The 17,092-nt window shown below is 42.0% G+C and overlaps 1 protein-coding gene across 7 annotated transcripts in view; it reads right to left on the reverse strand.

Annotated features, from left to right (window-relative positions):
* KLF12 (KLF transcription factor 12) overlaps window positions 1-16,655 on the reverse strand; it is a 250,481-nt gene extending 233,826 nt beyond the window's left edge. For 2 of the 7 annotated variants that reach the window (XM_068676166.1, XM_068676122.1), the window contains exon 1: window positions 16,213-16,441. The gene's annotated coding sequence lies outside the window, so the exon portion shown is untranslated. The other 5 variants (XM_068676176.1, XM_068676149.1, XM_068676159.1 and 2 more) reach the window with 3 other exon arrangements.
* Between the last annotated feature and the right edge of the window lie 437 nt (window positions 16,656-17,092).

Genomic DNA, 17,092 nt, shown 5'->3' on the forward strand with positions numbered 1-17,092 from the left:
AAGGAAACTGGAGAAGAGCAATGAGGCTAAGGTATACATTTTTCATGATCACTCAAGGCAAGCACACGTTAGTCATTAGAATAGTAGCCATATAATTGAACTATTCAGAAGACACGCATCATATTATAAATAAAAGACCCCAGAATAATTTTCTCAATTCAGATAAAAGCAGTGTCACACTGCTACCTCATACATTCCCATCTCTTATTTTCATACTCTGATAATTCTCCATATACATTCGCTGCAGTTATCCCTTCTTCACTCTAAGTTTAAGTAAAGAGTACTGACTTCTGTTTGCCTTTCATCTGGAGGCATTTAACTTTTAATCAGTCCTTCAATATGAAACTCAGTTTGTATTGGCACGATGGTTTCACATAAAAACAATCATAATTTTAGCAGAACTCTATTATGCTGCAAATCCTTGCTTCCATCTTGGCTTACTTTGCAGTAATCCATGCAGTTTATTTGGTTACACAAAGAACCACAGTTCATTTGACATAATTACCTCTCTCTTCTGTTAGTATCTGTCTGGCATCCTAAAATGTTATATTCATTTTTTTTTTTGATGCACTTTCACGGTCCTCAACAAACAACGTCATAAACCTGCTGTTCTGCCTTTGGCCATACCAAAGTTTACCTTCTGCTTTGATTATCTGTGGACTTTCAAACAAGCATAATGACAAACAAAAAAACAAAGACTCATCAAGCAAGTCTTTCTCACTTTTCCTTCTGTAAAGGAAAACACGCAGAAACCTTCTTTTCCTGATCTACTGACTTCCCCTTCTGCATAACGCTTCTGTCCAGTGTGTGGCATCACTGACAGTGGAACCAGTATGAGTGGTGACTACAGCTTGCAGAGGACGGACAGGCACCCTGGGAGATGGATGACAACAGGGACTGGGTAAGCCACTGCTGACACTAAGAGAAGCAAATATAAAATTGCAGACAGCCATACCTTGGTTAGGTTGACTGAACCATGACTTCTTCCACACCAACGAGTATGCAGAGGCAATCACTGTCCACTCTGTATAGAGCTCAGCTCTTGTAAAACACACAGAAAAATCTGCTCTATGCTTATTCTCCCATACAAACACTCCTTTACCCTCAACGTGAATCTAACACCAACTTCAGGACACCCTGTATAGTATATGCCATGCTCCAGGGATAAAGGTACTTCCATTTTGAAAATATTAACAATTCCAGCAAGACCAAATCATGACCTTTAAAATCATGGCCTTTAAATTAAGTATATAAAAGTATTCCTATATGATAAGAACAAGTTATCCAGTAAATGCAATTTGCTTGCCCTTCTCACAAACTCTTCTGCATAAACATAACTAATACCATAAAAGTCACCCTCTAAAGTACACAGAAACTTTTACAAGGCATGAGAAACAAAAATGATAGGTTTCACTCCATCAGCTGAGAGCAAGTCACTGAAAACCTGATTTTTAGAAACATGGATGGTAACATCAGTGAGAGTTGAGCCGTTTAACACACATGAAACCAGAACCAAGTTCAGCACTCCCTATTCAGCAAAACCCACACAGATTCTCTCCCATCCTCCTGAATCCAGAATCAGCTATTACATCAAGGAACATAAAAACCCAGAATTATTATAAATATAATTTCATGGACATGTAGTAACTTTCAATATGGTCTGCACTCTTCAGAGATATTAATTTAAAAGCCTGAACCAACAGTTTAGGATTTCCTCTAAGCTGCAGCTTTCTCGAGTCAATATTTGTAAATCATGTTTCACGTTTCCAAGGAAACCAAGTGGGTAATACCTCCTGCAAACAGCCTCTTTCAATATACTTTTCATGGCTACATGGCTCACAGAAGTTATCCTTGGTCTCACAAAGGAAAGAAGTTGCACTTTTCCTTGTATCTTCTGAAAAAAAAAAAAGTCAGCCTACAGAAGCAACTCAAGCAACTTCTATGGCAAGAATCTACTGAAATCGCTGTGGACTTTCTAAACCAAAGCATATGTATAATAACCTTTGTATGCTGTAGAAAAGCTGAGTAGTTTTTCCAAATAGCAGTAGACGATTACATTTATTTTGTACATGTAAAAGTGAGGCACTTCTTAAATGATATCTAAATTATCAGCCAGTACACCACCTACAGAAGTCCGAACATACCTCACCATCCCTCTCAGAAATGTATTATGCACCTAATAATAAAGTTCAAATGTTAATGGAGATAAAGACCAAACCCAACGTAACACATTGTAATAGAATACTGCTTTCTTATTTTCTTTTCCTATTATTTTTCTTATTTGACAAACATTTAAATCAGTTTAAGGCATGACTAGCTTAATGAACTCTGCAAACAAAAGGTTACAGGCATGCGATGTACTCAAAGTCATTTTGTTATTGAGATCTTTGGAAGAAGCAAACTTCACAGCAAATCAACAATGAAATAGTATAACCGGAGAGGAAGAAAAATAAAGCAGAAAAAATAAATCTATGAATTCCACTTCAATTCATCTGAAGACTTAAAAAGAAAAAGACAGCAAAAGTATTTTAGTGCTCTTGCACACTTGAGGCAGTTCAAAGCAAAACAGAAATCAATTGTCCTGTTTTTTAGAAATGTTGTGAGACTTCAGTTTCCAAAAAGCCTGGTGATGCATTTCAAAATGATGCACTTAAAGGGCATCATTATGTGTCCAAACACCCGTGTTGAAAAACAAGGGCAAAGTTTTACAAAAAAAAAAAAAACAAAAAACTCCTGCTTTCCCATCTGTTCACATCTACCTACAATATACCCACAAGAAGAGTTTAATACACAAAATAGACACTCAAAGTTCCTCAGGTTGTTGCACTCAATTCACGGAGTAAGAAATGAGTATTCTCTGCTGGCTCAGTGTAACAAGAGAACCACAAGCCCTTCAGAAAGGACCTCAGCCTCCTCCTGACATGACAAATACCAAGCCAAATCCATGGAGCTAGATGGTAAGAAACTTTTGTACCCAGATCAATCTGTAGCCTACAAGAATCCAGGTTTGAGAACACCACACAAAACAAACCTTCAGCTTCTCAACAAATATAGGTGCAGACTTTTGACTCTTTTGACTTTATATGAGAAGATTGTTCACACAACAACAAAAAATGATCCCATTAAAAAGGAACAACTTTATATAACATACCAGGCATCACATTAGCTATGTAAACTTTTGCGGCGAGCAATGAAAAACAATTAAGTGTCTTATAAAATTTCTCAAAGTTGTCTGGTGTAAGAAACAGCATTCTACATCTGATAACAGGTATTTCTGAAGGACAATATACTTCATGATAGCTTGATCTGCGATAAGGAAAACCCATGTTCTTTTAAAAGTATATTCAGCAGTAAATAGTGCTCAAAGGATCTTGACTCATAGCTCAGCAGCAATGGGCTTTCTTTATGACCTCTTCTAATGAAACACACATGTACACATGTTGGTTTACTTTTCTTGGATCATTTGTGTCCTTCCAACAAACACACACACACTCCTTGCTTTCACAGTTTCTCCCCCTGCAACCTGCCTTCGTCCTCAAGAGACACATGCAGAGCCCAGTACCACAACCAGGAACGAGATGGGAAAGACTAGAAATACTCTCAGAAGATACCGGAGCCACTCCTCAACACAACAAACCAACCACAAAGACACACACAAAAGGCGGTCCTTGCCCAGACTGCGAGGACAGAAAAAGGCCCAAGAGAAACTCCTTGTAGACCGCAAGTGAAGCCATCATCACTGTGAACCTGAGACGTCCCAATTACAAACCAGCAGGACGCACAACACACGTGACGGCTTGACCTGAACAGAAGAAACGGATTTGCTTTCCACGTGGCAAGCTGTGAGGTTATCACAAGCTTTCCCAAAGGTAACACAACCAGCGCCGAGATGCCACGTGCAGTTCCAGCTGTCTACTGCATTAGATCCGAAAAGAACGGGTTACTGCTTTACCACAGTGTTTTCAAGAACTGCTGTAATAAATCTTCAGCAGAATTTCAGGACTCCAGGGACCTGTAACTTGCTATGTGATCTATAACATGAAAATAGAAATTAAGGAATGACTGTTTTTTACATTTAGAAATGCGTGCAATGGAAACTAATGCTGCATAAAAACAAAACAACAACAACAAAAAAACTTGCAAGTAAAAAAGATAAAAAGGCTAATAGACATAGGGTGGAGAAAACGAGCAATATTACTGGTAAAGAACAACAAGCAACATCTAAAACTTGCACTTTAATAAAAAATGAAATCATTATTAGCATTTGCAGAGAAAGGTTTTTAAGCTAATGATTGAATATGCTTTAGGCTCACATTTCTTTTTTTGCCATACAAAGAGCTGTACTCAGAAGACAGAGTTCAAAAGCTCCATGGAGAGCTGTTCACAAGTCTCAAACACCACTGCTTGACTGTAAGAGGCTATTTCTTAATAAACTGGTGGTCCATAAAGAGCATAAAAATCATGAATAGTAGTAAGTCCAATAGAGTACAGTACAAGCCCACTTCAAGCACCCCACTGGAAGCTTAAATCAAGATATTGCAGAGTAAAATGAAAGGCGAGTCTGTCAGGAGGAGAACAGGGGTGAAAGCTGGGATTGCAACAGGTGATGGGAGGTCAATTTGATTTTAGAAAGGTGATGTTTCCCCACAGGCCTATTAGTTCTACAACAGTATGAGACATGTATAATATTTGTTTTACTATGTATTTCTCTTCCCTTTTTTAAAATACAGATAAGTAAGCACTGATTTGAACTTCTCTCAAGAGCACAGCAAGATATTATTTTGGCAAAGAAGTACAACTGAATGTATTTCTAGTGCTCTTTACCTGGTGAGCCGTTCACTTTCTTTCCAGACAGCTTGAAGCATTAATAAAGTCTTTCCTCTAAATGGCACCTCTCAGTTTTCCAACTTGCTGCACAAGGCTACATTGCACAACGGTCCTTGTTCCTAATCCTGATCCTTCTTACATGACCTACAGTAGTTACATTAGCCTGGAGAAAGAAAAGGACAGAACTAACAAATTTCTTTTTCCTTCCTTGAAAAGGAGGAAGGGAATTACATTTCCAATTGTACAGTTGTAAATTTTCCCATTTTTTAAATCATGCTTTGGCATTTAGTTGCTATTTCAAGAAATTAAGGAAAAGTCTGGGAGGAAACCAAACTAAAGGCTTTTTTCCCTATATACTTATCTGAGATTATAGTTTTATAATCAGGGTATGTAGAAATAAGCTTTATTTACACAATTGTTATCTCCCTAAGAAGACTGAGAAAATAGAGCAGTGAGTATGTAAACACGGAAGCAAGGCTCTAAAAAGGATGAAATAATGATAGGAGGAAAAAAAAAAAATGGAGTACCAGCAGGACATCAATAATAAAATTACTGGGAAAGAGCAAAACTTCCTGTAGTCCAGCCGAGCTCAGCAAAATCACCTGACACTCGTACTCCCTTTTATAAAACCAGTATGATTAACGAACAGCAGTTATTTGGGGGAAACACAGTATCTGAACAGTAACAGCATTATTACATTTGAAATGATCCTGGATAAGCGCATGAAGAAAAAATGGTAAGCAAGAGACAAAAAGGTCTTAAGTAGTGCAACAGAATAACACACACACACACACAAAAAAAAAAAAAAAAAAAAAAAAAAAAGAGCATGTGTAATCCTACTCATCTGATATCCCAGCAAGTGTTGTGTTTCTTGCTTCAAATAAAATATAGGGAGTGGGCATGTCAGAAAAGGCACTTGAGAAATAGGGTGTCAGCAACAATAGATGAGAAAAAGGGAAGCCTTCAAAAAAGTTACTTTCATATGCAGCTTCAGAGTATGAGAATAGATGGGCACTCCTATCTTTTGACAAAGTTTAATACCTCCAGAAGCAGCAGCCTAACAAACAGTATTCCAAAGCCTCTACGGTAAAGGAATAGTCTTCCTGTAACACTGTTGTAAATTCCAATGAGAATTTCTGACTTTTATTTATTCTTCTCAAACAAGTTGAAAGACAAACTTGAAATTATAAAAATGACTTAAATTCCTTCCTTCATCAGCATTCAAGGAGTACTCATTCGCTACTGAAGTTTCAAAGAAATTACCATTACTAGTCCCATATAAATCAGGGACTGAACAAAACTGAAATGGAGTAAACTAATCCATAAGCAGGTGTGTAAGAGAGCTGCTTCTTTTCCACAGCTTATTCAACTACAGACCAGTACCTAGCTCATACAAAAGTTGAAAAAATCTATTAGGAGCAAAAGAAACAAGGTATCTTTCTTTTTTCCTTCCAGCCTTAAGATAAACAATATGCTGAAGAATGATACATACTAGCTCTGAAACCCTCAAGTACATTCTAAACAGAAACTGAGTTTCACTTTTCCTTCTTATGCTACATTTTTCCTTTATTTAATATAAATATTTAGTTTTAAGCACAAATACTTCTTAGGCGGGTGTTTACAGTAACCTGGCACATTAAAAATAAATTATTTGTATTATTTTGGTCTGAGCAATGTTTTCTACAGTTTACGAGAGTTCTGATTTCCACCTAAGAACAGCTCAAACAGGTCAGTATTGAAATAAAACCATCCAGTAAATAGGAAATGCAGCATTGTCATACTGTAATATTAAAAAATGCCAAAAATAAAGCTCAGAGAAATTAACTCCACAAAATTTTAAATACACGGGTATGCATTTTCTCGAATAGAAATCAGCATATGTGGCATAAGACTTTTTCTGCAGTGTATCAGCTTGCTAAATGTTCTTTAGACAATGGACATTGCTGGAAATGAAAAATGAGTAAGGATTACAGTAACAAAAGCAGCTTCAAATTGGTTGCTTAAAGTTTCCTGCTTGCTGTTTTGAAATAAAACCAAATTAAATCAATTCACCTTCTTCAACAGCTACAAATTAAAACACTGGTCAATTATGCAAACTCTGAAAGCAATGACAGAGAAGAAAGTGACAGGAGAATGGTTGACCACTCAGTTAAGAGACAGAGGTACAAGGTTAAATGGCTGGAAGCCAAATATATGGATAAATTCAGGGTATATATAACACATAAAGATTAGGGCAATTATAATCACTGAATCCATTTACCAAAGAATATAGGTGATTCTTCATCACACAATGTCTTCTACGATATGCTCATGTATTCACGAAATGTTAAAGCTCCAACAAAATACGCTTGCTTAATCCAAGTCCAGGTGATATTCTTTTGATGACTCGATTTAAACTGAATTAGATGATCATAACCATCTTGTCTGATCTTCAAATCAATGAATTTACAATCCAACCCTATGCTTAAATCTCTTTTTTTTCTTCTCCTCACTTCACAAAGCCAATCAATATAACTTAATTTGACTTTACGGTGAGTTCCTTCTGGTATCTGCTTAAATGACAGCATGTCCATCATCAACTAAAAACTTCAAACAACCAGCCATCACTTGAAACCATCCTTCAGGACAGCAATGAACTCGAAATGCAGCTTCACTCTTCAATTAACAATTTAAACATACGCTTTTCAAAGTCTTTTTCACTAAGTCAATATAGACTTAACATACGTATTCACATGCTACCCTGTCGGGGGAACTTGACGTGTTCTTTAGCCTATGACACAGGGAATTAAATCCCCCTCTCAACATCAGGCTTCAGGTTTAGGCAGAAGAGAGCAGTACAGAGTTAGGAAAAGCCGTGCCAAACACCAAGAACAGTGATGACAGTTTTACAGGAACAAAGCCTAGAAGTACTCCTAAATCCCTGAATTAACAGTTGTTTCAAAGTCGCACGCCTCCCACTAGAGGTACAGAACACGGTGGGTTTCCAAAACCAGTGATCGCGCTATGAACCATCAGAATGAGCTGCATTTGGCAGCTATGGCTCAACGTGAACTTGTTTGTCCAGGCAGAAATCCTTAAAAGCCTTCGGAACTTGCATGCTGGCCAAGTTAGGCACCACTTTTTCCTGTGGCATTCACAGTGCAGTCAGGATGCTTTTTAGGATGCAATTCCCAGACTTCGCCCAGTTGCCAGTGCTTAACTTCATAAAAGCTGCAGCTTAATCATTTGGCCTTTAAACTAAGAACACCATAATGTCTGAAGAACGCTGACAAGAATTACTGGTTTAGATCATCTCAAATGATTGCCATGGCACACGGCAATCTACATAGCCCTACTGTAAGCATTACTTTTAACATTGTATAGCATAAGGACAACATTTCAACCTACATAATTTTTCATACTTCTGATTTTTAGCTGATATGAAGGTATTTCATGCTACATTTATGTTACTATTTATAACACCACAGTATTATACAAGGATATGTCAAATACCTAACGCTAAATCCAGCTACAACATCCATCACCACCTGACACCCCAACCACAGCTCAAAAGACAACTACATCATTAGCCTGCAGGTTCAGGTGTGTACACAGCAGTACCAAAAGAAAAGTTTTGAAGAAAAAAGCATAGAGTGGAAAAATAGAGTAAGGTTGCTATGCTATTCATAAAATGAAGATGGCTTTAAAATAACCCAGGACCCAGAAAATCCAACTAGGAATACAAATTAAAGAAGTCTTTTAATTACAAGAATCTGTCCCATTCAGGTCATCAGTGGAAGGGTTACACCATGATGAAAAGGAAGAAAACAGTATTTTTCACCCAAGGAGAGACAGCGCAGCATATCACAAGAGGCAGAAGAAGCAATAGCTAAACACCCAGCAACAAGAACTCATGGTTGTGAAGAAGCTAAACTGACCGCAGTCAGAAGTAATCACAAGAGACAACTTTCTCCTTTTATTTTTAATTCCTATTTTTCTAGGGGAGGAAGAAGATATGTCAGTGAAAGCTGCACGCGTGTGGAACTTTGGCAATGTTTGGGAGGGATGTGAAAGTCCAAGTATCTCTCCTGCTGATAGACATGCCCACAGGATGACTAGGGTACCAAATAGCTAAGATCCCAGTGCTTTCCCTAATGAAGAAAACCACAGCCTGGTTGAGGGTGCCCACTCTCAAAGCACATGTGGTGAGTTAATTGACAAATAATGGAAGCCACAAAAAAAAAAAAAAAAAAAAAAAAAAAACAACACACGTGGAGCATTGAACCTGCATTCCCTTCCTCACCCCCAGCAGATGACATTATTTGCTTGATGTGACTACTGTAATCTTTATCCCAACAGTCACAGTTACCAGTTTGTCCATCTTCCCAAAACGCAAAGCCCAGAACTACTGCTATATATTCTTCAGGTATATACGTTGAAGACATTTTTAGCGAAATGTTGATTTAGCTGAATATAGATCTGGAAAGTAAAAGTGAAAATGGCAAAGCTTTCTAAATTAACAGCCTCCAAATCTGCCTGCCAACTAGACTGAGTTTGCATGCTTTCCTTTTCAGAAAGGAGGAAAAAAAATACTCATTCTGTTAATGTTTTCCTTTCAAAATGCTGTTGGGTACCATCTATACAAAAGATTTCATTGACTAGATAGAATCTGTGAAAAATTAAGTCATTTTGTAAGTCTTACTGATTGACAGAAACTGGAAAGGAGTGATTTTCCCCACCTCTGTTTTAGGGGAGTTTTTGTTGGAAACTCTTTTCATTTCCCACTTAACCCAAATTTTCTTGCAACGGAAAGATTCTATGAAAAAGAAACTGGAATAGCTCCAACTACTGTCCAACACTTAAAAAGATTTTAAAGTGTCATCGATCATAGCTTTTTACATGCTCTTCTAGATGCACTGCCAGCCCTTACTCCAAGACTAATTCAAAAATGTTTTATGCCAACATCACACACTCAAAATAAAGACAGAGAATTAAAAAAAAAAAAATCTCTAAAATATTCTGATTTTAAGTCAAGTCCTGCCCAGATTCATATGTCAGATGTTACTGAATAATACTCACAGTCATCCTTCTTTCTTTCCATGGAAGAACTGGCAATTAATAATGATTAATTCTAAATACCTCTATGGCTAACGAGGATGACCACGTGTTATCACATCTGCTATGAAAACTGTCCTGAATTTTTAGCACTTCATCAGAAAATGCTATTCCCATGGGAAAAAAAAAAAAAAAACCTTCACAGTAGATGACAACAATCCTAGTCAGTTTTTGATGTTACAAATTTCTAATTCTATGTTATGTCATTTAACAAACTTCAGTCATTTCAGCTGAAATTCTCAGTGTCTGCTTCTGCACAGTTAGATTTGAACGTTTTCAAGAATACATCAGGTATCTTTGACTATTTTGGTAATGGGGAAAAGTCTAAAAAATAATTAAGAATATTTTTGTTTGGAAAGATTCTCCCTCGGGGATCCACAGACGACTGGTATTTTCCCAACAGAAACTGATGGGGATCCAGAGTTGCCTTTACCACAGCCAGCACGTTGCAATTTGAGCACTGTAGCTGACAACTACAGCTCGCAGGTGCCCAGGAAGACTTCCAGAGGCTTGCTGGCAAGATCTCCAACTCTGCACCCAGGCCCCAGATCTCCTTGCATCAGCTGCAGCAACCTGGCCAGCAGGCATCACAGTGGTCCCTGCTCTGCAGACCTGGCTAAGCCCCCAGGAAACAGATAGGACTTTAGGGCCAAGGCAGAGAAAGAAACTATCCTTAGGTAGCCAGCAGGATCAGTGCTGGCATTCACAACCTTGTGCTCCTCGCAGCTCTGGCCACCGGACAATGCCTCACACTAATTGTAAGTTAGCATCGTCGCTTGCACCTTACAGAGAGGATAACCAAGCGGTTATCCTAGATGACACCTGACAAAACTGGGACCAGAACTCGGGTCTCCAACACAACACATCATCTGATTAATTATCCCCTTTGCTGCGCTGATGTCCAAGGTCATGCATTTGATTGTTCGGTGTTTAAACAACGAGAACATGCTCACCCCATGGCCAGGAACAAAGCTGGGGATTTCTGAGTCCCATCGTGCTATGTAGCGAATACCATGCCAGCCGTTAGCAAAGAGCGTACTTCATTCCCCCTCTGAAGGCTGGTTCACACAGAGGACAAAAGCTTGCGACTGCTAACCAGACATGCTTTAACTCAAGTGGTGCTGGTCTGTGCTGCAACTCCAGAGCCAGTCACTGTGAGCGCTACCAGCGACCCACAAAAGGAAAAACACCATTGCACACAAGGAAATGCGTTTCCTCAGTGTTCCAGGAAAAAAAGAAAAAAAAAAGAAAAAAAAAAAACATACACTGTGAACAAATAAACCAGGAGATTAAGAAAAAATACAGACATTGTTAGGATTGCATTCAGAGGAAATGTCAAGCTACAACGGTCTTGGCAAACTTTATTTGTTAAAATACTCTTTAACTGTTAAGGGTCATTTCCCTTGACCCTAACACGTGCAGCTTCAGTTCTGATATACCTTAGCATTCACATCCTTAACTTTGTGGTTTTATTAGACTTAATAACAATAATAACAATCGTCAGCAACCTATCACCTAGTCAAGTCTTGCCCTTGCACCTGCTGCTGAGGAGGCTCCTCTGAAAAAGGAGCTGATGCGCACAGACACAAAGTGCATGAAGAAAAACAGCACAAAGAATCAAAATTGGAGGTAAGGAAGATCCCCGAAGGGGAGGAAGAGTCAATACCACAGGATCCAGCACTCGACTCATTTTACACACAATATTCAGAGGCCATGAGGGGCCTCCTGTAGCAACTGATGGGACAAGCTTGACTTCAGAGTCCTCTCCACCCTGTAATGCTCCAAAGAGGGAGCACAGCAAGCAGAGAGCTTCTCTTAAATAAATACCCACGTTTACACACTGGCCTGTGCCAACTGCAGTCCTTGAAAATATTTTAAACGAGTCCATACATTCACTCCTGAGCCAAGTTTTACCATATATATTTCAGCTGAGCAACACTGGGATGGTTTATGCCACCATCCCTGCCCAAAAATGCGGGAAATGAGAGAGAAATAGTTACATGATGAAGGCATAGCCATAATTTAAAGACATCTCAGTTTGAATCACACTATTTTGCAGCAGACATAAATACAAAATATATTCTTATATTATAGTTTTTGGTTTAGTCCACAGTCCAGATTATGCTTTCTGAAAAATACCAAGAGGTTGTACACTGGAATCAAGAAAGGAAAAGTCCACACAAGCACAGTGTTATATACAGTGTAAATATACTGACTTCTCAGCAAAGCCACCTTGATTTTTCTCTTCCTTCTGCCTCTCAGTATTCTTTCAAGAATTCTGTGCCACCAAATGGTATATAAAACTAAAGAATACTCTACTGTTTTTATATTATAGTTACTGCATGGGAGCAAACACGAAAGCACAAATTCAGAGTAAACTTAGAGCAGTCACACCAAACTTCAAGAAAGTAGGAGAAAGTTCATACGTTTTAGGGTACCAAATCTAAGCAGGCCTTCGACACAGGACAGGGCTTCCATATGCAAATGCAAGAGCACCAGCACAGTTTAATCATAAACCAAAAGAGACTGCACAATTTTTCTCACATTGGTCCAATTTTACCCACTTTCACAACTGGGCTACACACACGTACTAGGTCTAGCCAACACTCCTGTCAAGTTTGTCAATGTAGTTGTTGTTCATAACTAAGTGTACATTTATCACAGTCACAATAAATCCTAAAAGATAACCCTTGTTGCTCATTTATTTTCACATTTACTACTGACTTAAGAGAAAAATTCATTTAGCTGAAACAGGAGGTCTGTCTAAAGTTCAGTAGTTGAACAGTACGTTCTCACAGGGTAAGGTTACACGGAGCTTTTGATTGACTAACACTGTTAAAAGTGTCCTTAGTACTACAGCATAAAAGCATTTCTCTTTTCTACCATAAGCATATTTTTTATAAAAATAAATAAATAAATTTCACTGCATAGGAAGTGTAGTAATTTCATGCTTTCATGTTTGCACTTTCAAAACTCCAAATTCGTCTTTCAGATACACAGCATACCCCGCACAAAAGTAAAGGAAAACACAAACTTTGCTTAATACTTTTCTTTACATCTCAACTTTTCAACATCATGCCTCTATATACGTTTTCTTGTTAGGTGGGGAAAGTGAGCATGCTTGCCTTTGTGGCTCCTCCTCTTTCAAAGACGCACAGCTGCAGCTGTAGTAAACAACCACCAGTCAGGAGCTGAGAAGGTCAAAGTCTCAGCGCCGGATCCATCTCAGCTTTTCTAAAATTGAAATTTCCATTTCGAGAAATTTGGGCTTTTGTTTCTCTTTATATTTATGTCAAGGAAAGGCAAACCACAACCATCTCCCAACAAAATAAACCGAGACACAATTCTTCACAAGTCACAAATGGAATACCTCAGGGAAAATGAGTATTTCCCCAGCTTCGTTAATGAGACCCTGAATAAGGCGTTTATATCTTTTAGTTGAGCAAAGGCTTGCTCAAAACCCATCTTGATCCGAACAGACCCATTACACAACACAAATGACACTTATTTCCTTAAGAAACACACAAGGAGGTTGGCCATCCTGGAAGGTGGTGCCAGCGGTGGCAGGATGCCCACGGAGTAGACCCAGTGACCTGAAGCTTGAAGACGGCAGCACTATAACATCAGAAAGGCTAGCGTCAGCAGGCACTGCTCACCCAGTGGTTAGAAAAGGCACACGCCTTCCCTTTGTTTGATAAGCTACTCAGGTCACCCAGACACCTGCCCAAAATCTAAACAACAGGACACCCTAAGCGCCAAAACATGCACCCAATTTCAGAGGGCTTCTGTAACACCACGGTGCGGTCAAGAGCATCCTGAATACCTGGGAGAGATGTTGCACATTTCACTCAAAAAGCATGGTCTGTATTTCTATTCAATTTGGGCAGGTACAGCCATGCACAGTGTTGGCCTGTGGACTCAAGACTGAACAGAAAGTTGATTCCTACCACAGGGGTTTGCAGCCTAAGCCCTTCTACCACTTCATGGCAGAAGAACTAGTTCAACCCTGCAACATTTAAATATTTAAATCTCTTTCCAGAAGCGAAGCTCAGATCACACACAGTCAGATCCGGCCAATCCCGACAGAAATACCTGGCAGAGGACCACATGATTAGCCTGTCCTGGAATCTTCAAGTTTATTTTTCAAAGTTGTTACAAACATTCTTCTAGCCTCCCTTGGGATCTTAGGGACCTTTCCAGCAAAGGATTTTCTACAAGAGAGGGGGTAGGCCTAGAAATACTGTCATTAAGTATTGATGGGGAAACAGATACATATGTTAAAAAAAAAAAAAAAGTAACACCTCATCTCCCATCCCCCTTTTTACATGTCAGATATTGCTTCATTATCAGAAGCAGAAACCAAACAGCACCTCCCAAATCCCAAACTCCTTCCAGCCCCTCTAGCGCACACGCAATCACTCCTCTAACGCCCCTCGGCGTATCTCCTACGTCCTCCCTGCAGCCAAATGCTGGGAGACAGCAGAGAAAACAGGATTTCTTTTTTTTTTTTTTTTTTTCACAGCCCTCTTTAAACGCTATTCGCAACTCCATGAACTGGGAAGGTACAAGGAAAAAAAAAAAAAATATATATATATATATATATATATATATATATATATGTATATACAAGGCACCTCATGAAGCTGCCTGTAACCTAAGGAAAAGGTTGGCTGGAAAAAAAAAAAAAAAAAAAAAGAAAGAAAGAAAAAGGTGTTTCTGTGGCTGCCTGCCCCTTCAATCCATGGAGGGAGAGGAAAAGGGGAGAGAAGAAGGAACGGTCCCGGGGTGATGTCCGGGGCTGGGGGACCGGGGGTCTCCGCTTCTTGGACGCCAGGCGCCCAGCCAGCGGCTTCAAGTTGCTCGCGTCCCATCAGCGAGGGATTTTCGCGTCTCCCCTTCGGAAAAGGAGGCGAAAATGGCAGGAGAGCCGCGGCCCGGCGGCGTGAGGGAAATGGTGCCGGCGGCCCGGCCCGGCCCGGCCCGGCCCGGCCCGGCGCTGCCGCCCGCCTCGGGGCTGGCACCGAGCGGCGGCCAGAAAATGGAGCCCAGATGCCAGGGCTGCGAGAGGCAGCCCCGCCAAGTTGCCGCCGACCGTGCGCGGCTACCTGCCGCGGCGAGACAAAACGGGGGACGAAAAGGGGAAAAAAAATACATAGCAAGAAGAATCTCGTTTATTAATGATGGTAAAATAGGAGAATACCAAGAAAACGGCGGAAAAAAAAAAAAAAAAAAGGTTTACTTACTTATTCGGGGGCTGCCAAAGGCTAGCAGAATTTAACAGGCTTGAGCTAAACCATGATGTAAGCCAACTTATCTCCAGCACCTCGCATCGAGCAGCTCTGCTCCCGAGTACGTAACATATTTGGGATTTTATTTACTTATATCTATTTATGTACATATCTATGTGTGTATATACGCGAGAAGGTTTCGGTGCGCTGTCAAAAGCGACCGCCGCGGAAAGGTCTGCAAAGGCTGCTCGCCGGCTATCACACCCCCGCGAGAAGGGAGAAAAATAAATAAATAAATATGTAATATGTATATTTATAGGGATCCTATAAGCAGAGAGCCAGCGCTGCCGGTGCCACCCCGGTGCCGGCGGCGGGCAGCCCCGGCCGTGTCCCCCCCCCCCCCTCCCCCGGCGCCCCGTGCACATGCTTTTAATGTAAATACAGCCCTCCGCTCCCCCTCGCCGCCAGCTGACGGCACACAGCGTGGCTTTTTAGACGTGTATTTATTTAGTGACGGGTAATAAGGGTGAGAGCGGGTAACAGGGGTGCGCGCTACCCCCGCACACGCAGCCCGGTCCCGGTGGCAGGGGGGCAGCACAAAGGGGCTCGGCGCCCCCACCTCCGCACTGCAAACACGCCGCTCGCTGCTTTTTTTTTTTAAATTATCATTATTATTATTATTATTTTGGGGTGTGGGTGTCCCTTCTCCCCTCCAGCAGGAAAGTTGAGGGAAAGTTGGGGCGGGCGGCCCCCCGCCCCGGTAGGGCCGGTACCGGCCGCCGCAGCCCCCCCCGGCCGGCCGGCAGCCGCTGACCCCGCGGCCCCGCTGCCGCCTCCGCCCCGCTCCGCTCGGCACCCCCCAAATAAACCCCTTTTTATTCGTGTTCTTCAACGATTTCACTTCGTGCGAGCGGTTATCATACATATTTATTATTTTTTTTTTTAAAGAAGAAAGCTGACTGGGACGGCAACAAGAAAAAAAAAATAATAACCATTAAAAAAAAAAAATCATCATAGAGCACACGTTCTGTTTATTCTGATAAGAAACGGAATCGGCACAGACCTGAGCAGGAGCCGCAGAGCAGCCGCCTCCTTCCCCCGACTCGGGGTCCCCCCGGCTCTGTCTGTCCGTCCGTCCGTCCGTCCGTCCGCCAGGCTCCGTCTGCCCGTCCCCGTCCCCCCCCCCTCCGCTCCCTCCCGGGGGCCGGGGCAGAGGCTCTCCCCGGCGGCCGGCCGCCGCTGCGGGGAAATGAATGGGGGCAGCAGCAGCGGGGGGAAGCGCGGCGCTGGCCGCCGACTTACCCGCGTCACATGAGGAGCCGCGGGCAGGGCGGCCCGGGGGTGGAGGCTCCCGGCGCCGCCTCGCCTCGCCTCGCCTCGCCTCGCCTCGCCCACCGCCGCCGCACCGGGGCGGCAGCCGCCGCCGCTCCCCTCACACACAAAGGCCCCGCCGAGCCGCCGGGCCCGGCCCCGCTGTGCTGGGCGGCGGGCGGAGCGCCCCCACCGGCGGCCGGGCTCCCGGGGGGGGGAAAGGGGCCGCGCCTCGGCTCCGGGGGTGGCGACGGGAACGCCCCGGGGGCGCTGAGGGGGGAGCGGGGCCGGGAGGGATGAGGGGAGATGGAGGGAGGGAGGGGGGCAGAGCCCTGCCCGGGCACCTGGCCGGCTCAGCCCTGCCCGCCTTCCCCTCCTGCTCCCTTTATTTTTAACGCTTGAGAAGCCCGTGAGGGTGGGTTGCTGTCTTTTTTTTTTTTATTTTCTTTCTTTTCTCTCTTTTTTTTTTTTTTTTTTTTGGGGGGGGGGGGGGGGGTTGTTTCTTTTTCGTGGAGGTCACTGCGTGAGGCTGAGCCGCGCCTCGGCTGGCTGAGGGATTCCTTCATGGGCAGCCTGGCCCGCATGAAGGCCTGCTGGGTCGCAAAGGCTTTAAGTAGCAGCACACGGAGAAA

The sequence above is a fragment of the Anas acuta genome, chromosome 1 (genome assembly GCF_963932015.1).
Source record: "Anas acuta chromosome 1, bAnaAcu1.1, whole genome shotgun sequence".
In the NCBI taxonomy this organism is placed as follows: Eukaryota; Metazoa; Chordata; class Aves; order Anseriformes; family Anatidae; genus Anas; species Anas acuta.